Source organism: Callithrix jacchus, chromosome 14, assembly GCF_049354715.1.
Source record: "Callithrix jacchus isolate 240 chromosome 14, calJac240_pri, whole genome shotgun sequence".
In the NCBI taxonomy this organism is placed as follows: Eukaryota; Metazoa; Chordata; class Mammalia; order Primates; family Cebidae; genus Callithrix; species Callithrix jacchus.
Window position 1 is genome coordinate 63,609,511 of NC_133515.1, and position 5,783 is coordinate 63,615,293.

Below are 5,783 nucleotides of genomic sequence, written 5' to 3' on the forward strand. Positions count from 1 at the left end.
ACAATATAAGCCACAAATTTAGAAAAAGCATCAGAGAAAAACCCAAATTATAATTTTTGCAGTCATGACACTTGTTATCAATCGTGCTTGTTTTATTATGTTGCTGTTTATGAAACAGAGAAGGGCAGTTACATATTCCTCTGCATTTGGAGGTCTAACAGGAAATGGACAGAGCTCCATAGGGGACCAAATCATCCAGCCAAATTACTAAACTGAAAACACATGGACTGTATATATATATGTACACACACACACACACACCCCAAATACAAACAGAAGGATTAAACTCCAACAGTACTCAAGGTTTAGCAGAACTTCATGGGGATACTGGTTAAAAACACAGGACTCTGCCTTTAGACTATTTCAAAGCAATTGGTATTGGAATAGCCTCAGTAATCTGTATTTCTGTGAATACCCCAGGTGATTTCAATATATGTAGTTGCTATAACATGATTATCATAAACACTGAGAAGCTGACACACTATAAAAAGAGGTAGAAATTTATAAACCTACATTTACCCTTGACGAAACTTTCAGAAAATATTAGCACTCTCATTATAAAAATCTGTAGGTATATTTAGGAGCACATACATCTATATTAGATAATTTCAAGCAATATATTCTTAATTCAAGTCATAATTTTAAAAATGGTCAAATAAGTGAAATAGTAAATTTCCTACAAGGTAACAAGAAATAAAATACAGATAAATTAGGTAGAGTATTCACCAATTACTGTCATTTTCAATTTCCAAACTGCACAATTTTAGGCCACATAGCTATGAAAATCCCATGAAAACTTAAAAGAGTCATCACAAACCCCAAAACTTTTTTTATTGCTTACTTTTGTAATTGTTTTGAATGCAAAGATGCACCATCTCTGGCCATTTTTAAATTTTTATCTTTTACCAAATAGTTACCTTTAAGAACACTGTCCTCTCTCAGGAGATACACAAGAAATTGTGAACAGCTGTTAGAGTCTAGCTGTTTCTTCAAGCATGATTCCAGGACAACCTGCAACAGAACCATTTTGCATCTATTATAAAGTACAGATTCCTAGATCCTCTCTTAAAAATATTAAATAAGAATATCGAGGGTGCAGGTGGTGGTGAGGGGGTGGTGGAAAGGATTGTAGATATCCATAAGTAATAATTTTCAGTTTTAGAGTTTATGATCTACTACACATAGATATTGCTAAATTCTATTCTTAAGACAACAGAGAGTTGAAAACAAGAGTATATGGTTTGAACTTTCACTGTATAAACTGAAATGTTTACTTTTTGCAGTAGTGACAAAGGAAAGCCTTTAATGTAGGTCCAGGACTAGCAGAAGATAGGTAAGACACTTACTTTGAGTGCAAAAATTAAGGGGTACCAACCACGTATAGTGGCTCATTACTGTAATCCTAGCACTTTGGGAGGCCAAGATGGGAGTATCACTTGAGCCTGGGCAACATAGTGAGATCCAATCTCTACAAAAAGTTTTTGAAAAAGAAAAATTAGCTGGACCTGGTGTCATGTACTTATAGTCCTAGCTACATAGGAGGCCAAGGCAAGAGGATTATTTGAGCCCAGGAAGTTGAACCTGCCATGAGCCATGATCATGCCACTGCATTCCAGCCTGGGTGATGAAGTGAGAATCTTTCAGTAAAATAAGTAAATGAATAAAGAGGAGAAAAAAATAAAATATAAAGTAGTGGCAGAATAAAATGCTCTGCCAAGTCATATTAAAGCCTGAGGTAAATTAATAAGTAGCACTATACTTTAAACAAATTAAATAATATTGTTTTTGTTGAAAATGTTAATTTTTTTTGTTCATCTTGGATATTTTTGCAAACATTTTAGTCTTTCCTAGTACATTAAAATCTTGTTTATCTTAATTCTTGGGTCTTTTAGCAACCCCTTAATTTCTGCACCAGGCAAATGCCTCACCAGCCTCACCCTAGTTCTAGCCCTGCACCTATGAACTATGCAGTATAGAATAGCTACCGTTGTGTAAAATCATGGTTAACATCTAAGCACAATAGGGTGGCCCTTCAATAGCATCTCCTTGATAAATTTGTTTCTGCCTAAGATAGCACTAACCATGCTCCAAAAGTTTAATCAAATCTGTAGCTGTCAACTGAACTTACGTTTCTCCTCTGAGATTGGAGTAGGAATGTCCTCAAGCATATTGATACTTAATTTGGTTAATCATTTTTTTTTTCAATTTAACCAATGAAAGTAATAAGAAATAATATTTACTAAGAAGAAATATTTGAAGAAAAGAAAAAATCATAATACATTGTATCCAGGTGTTAATATAAAAATATTGACTTCATTAAATAATACTTCTCATCAACAACAAATAATGTCTTCAAAGGTTATATTTTATTGTTATTATTGTATGTTGAATGGGAGTTTTCTAAAGAAAATGCTTTTGAAGTCCTATAATGAAGAAGAAATGCAAGCCACATATTTGATTGCCTACTAAGTAATTTTTGTGACATACACTCACAGCAACAGATTTTGTCATACTGTTTATTTCACTATTATCTTTTTTTTTTTTTTTTGAGACAAGATCTCGCTCTGTCACCCAGGCTGGAGTAAAGTGGTGTGATCTCAGATCACTGCAACCTCTGCCTTCCAAGCTCAAGTAATCCACCCTCCTCAGCCTCCCAAGTAGCTGGGACTACAGGCTTGAGCCACCAAGCTGGCTAATTTCTGTATTTTTAGTAGAGACAGGGTATCACCATGTTGCCTAGGCTGGTCTTGAACTCCTGAACTCAAGTGATATGCTCATGATGGCATCACAAAGTGCTGGGATTACAGGCATGAACCATAATGCCCAGCCACTATTGTCTTTAATAGACAAAAGGAGCTTGCTTAAAACCTCCATAGGGCAGAGCTCTTTTGGAAATTGTCCGTTCAAACATGTCATAGATTTGCAGACTAACAAATGGTAAGAAACCTGAAACAGAAATTCAAAGTTAATCTTTGTTTTTTTTTTTTTTTGAGACAGAGTTTGGCTCTTGTTACCCAGGCTGGAGTGCAATGGTGTGATCTCAGCTCACTGCAACCTCCGCCTACTGGGTTCAGGCAATTCTCCTGCCTCAGCCTCCTGAGTAGCTGGGATTACAGGCATGTGCCACCGTGCCCAGCTAATTTTTTGTATTTTTAGTAGTGACGGGGTTTCACCACGTTGACCAGGATGGTCTCGATCTCTTGACCTCGTGATCCACTCGCCTCGGCCTCCAAAAGTGCTGGGATTACAGGCTCAAAGTTAATCTTTGAAGAGCAGTTAAAGGAGAAATTATTTGGTTAAAGGGATTTATGGTTAAAGCAACAGGTTGGTAACAATTTCTCAAAAATGTACAAAGGAAAAAGAGCAAGAGTAGGTGCATAGACATTGTATGAGGTCATCATTAACCTGATGCCAAAAGCAGACAAATACACAACAAAAAAAGAGAACTACAGGAAAATATCTCTGATAAGAATAGATGCAGAAATTCTCAACAACATACTAGCAAATTGAATGCGCCAACACATTAAAAAGATCATTCACTATTATCATGTGGGATGAAGGATGGTTTAATATATACAAATCAATAAATGTAATATACAACATTAACTGAAAGAAAAAAAATGTGATCCTTTCAACAGATATAGGAAAAGTATGTGTTAAAATTCAACACCTGGTCATAATAAAAACTGTCAACAAATTAGGAAGATAAGATATGCGCCTCAGCCTAATAAAAACCATATATGACAAACACTCTGCTAACATCCTACTGAATGGATAAAAGCTGAAAGCTGGCCTAGTGCAATGGCTCATGCCTGTAATCCTAGCACTTTGGGAAGCCAAGGCAGGCAACATCACGAGGTCGGGGGATCGAGACCATGCTGGCCAACAAAGTGAAACTCTGTTTCCACTAAAAATATAAAAATTACCCAGGTGTGGTGGCGTGTGTCTATACTCCCAGCTACTCAGAAGACTGAGGCAGAAGAATTGCGTGAACCTAGGAGGGGGAGGTTACAGTGAGCTTAGATCACACCGCTGCACTTCAGCCTGGCGACAGAGCAAGACTCTGTCTCAAATAAATAAATAAATAAATAAATAAATAAATAAATAAATAAATAAATCCTGAAAGCCTTTTCTCTAAGTTCCAAGAAAAGAAAATGATACCCATTTTAACCACTACTATTCAACATTGTATTGGAAGTCCTAGCCAGAACAATTAGGCTAGAAGGAAGAAGTAAAAAACATCCAAACTGGAAAGCAGGGAGTCAAATTGTCCCTGTTTGCAGATGATGTAATCTTATGTGTAGAAAATCCTATAGACACCACAAAAAATTTTTTAGAGCTAATAAATAAATTCATTACACTTGCAGGATACAAAATCAACATTTGAAAATCAGCAGCATTTTTACATGCTAACAGTGAACTACCTGAACAAAAAGCTAGAAATAATAAGACACTTCAGAATAAACTTAAGAAGGGAAAGATTTACCTCTACACTAAAAACTATAAAACTTTGATGAAAGAAATGAAAGAGATCACAAATAAATGGAAAAATGTCTCTTGTTCATGGATTGGAAGATATAACATTGTTGAAATGGCCATCTAGCCAAAAGTGATCTACAGACCTAACACAATCTCTATCAAAATATCAATGACATTCTTCACAGAAATAAAGAAAAAATTCTAACATTCATATGGAACCACAAAACACCCAGAACAGGCAAATGAATCTGAGCACAAAGAACAAAGCTAGTGGTATCACACTACCTCACTTTAAAATGTGCTACAAAGCTATAGTAACCAAAACATCACAGTAGTGGAATAGAAGCACACACATAGAATACTGAAACAAAACAGAGAGGCCAGAAATAAATTCCACCAAGTATAGTCAACTGATTTTCAACCAAGGTGCCAAGGTGCCATGTGTTGGGGGAAAGACAGTCTCTTAAATAAATGGTGTTGGGGTAACTGGATATTCACATGGAGAAGAATAAAACTAAGCCCATACTTCTCGTCATATAGAAAACTTGACTCAAAATGGATTAAAGACAAGACGTAAGTGTAAAACCTATAACTATTAACCTTTTGGAAGAAAACATAGGAAAAAATCTTCACATTGGGCTAGGCAAGAATTTTTAAAATAAGAACTCAAAAGCACATGGAACAAAACAAATAAATAAATGAAATGGCATCAAACTAAAAAGCTTTTTGCACAGGCAAGGAAATAATTAACAAAGTGAAAAGACAGTCTACAGCAGAGGTATCTCATCTTTTGTTTTCCCTGAGCCACACTGGAAGAAGAAGAATTGAATTGGGCCACACATAAAATACAGTAAGATTAATGATAGCTAATGAGTTAAAAAAAGAAAAGTCGGTGCATAAATCTCATAATGTTTTAACAAAGTTTACAAATTTGTCTTGGGCTGCATTCAAAGGTGTCCTGGGCTACATGCAGCCTAGAAGTTGTGAGTTGGACAAGCTTGATCTACAGAATAGGAGAAAATAACTGCAAATTATACATATGCCAAAAAAGAAGAAGAAAGAAAAGAAATAAACCTGATTTTAAAATGGGCAAAATATCTGAAGAGGCATTTCTCAAAAGGACATATAGAAATGGCCAATAGGTATTTTTTTTAATGCTCAATGTAACTAATCAACAGGGAAGTGCAAACCAAAGCTATAATAAGATGCCACCTCACTCCTGTTAGAATGGCTATTATCAAAAAGACAAAAGTAAACAAATGTTGGCAAGGATGTGAAGAAAAGGAAACACTTGGTTAGGGCGT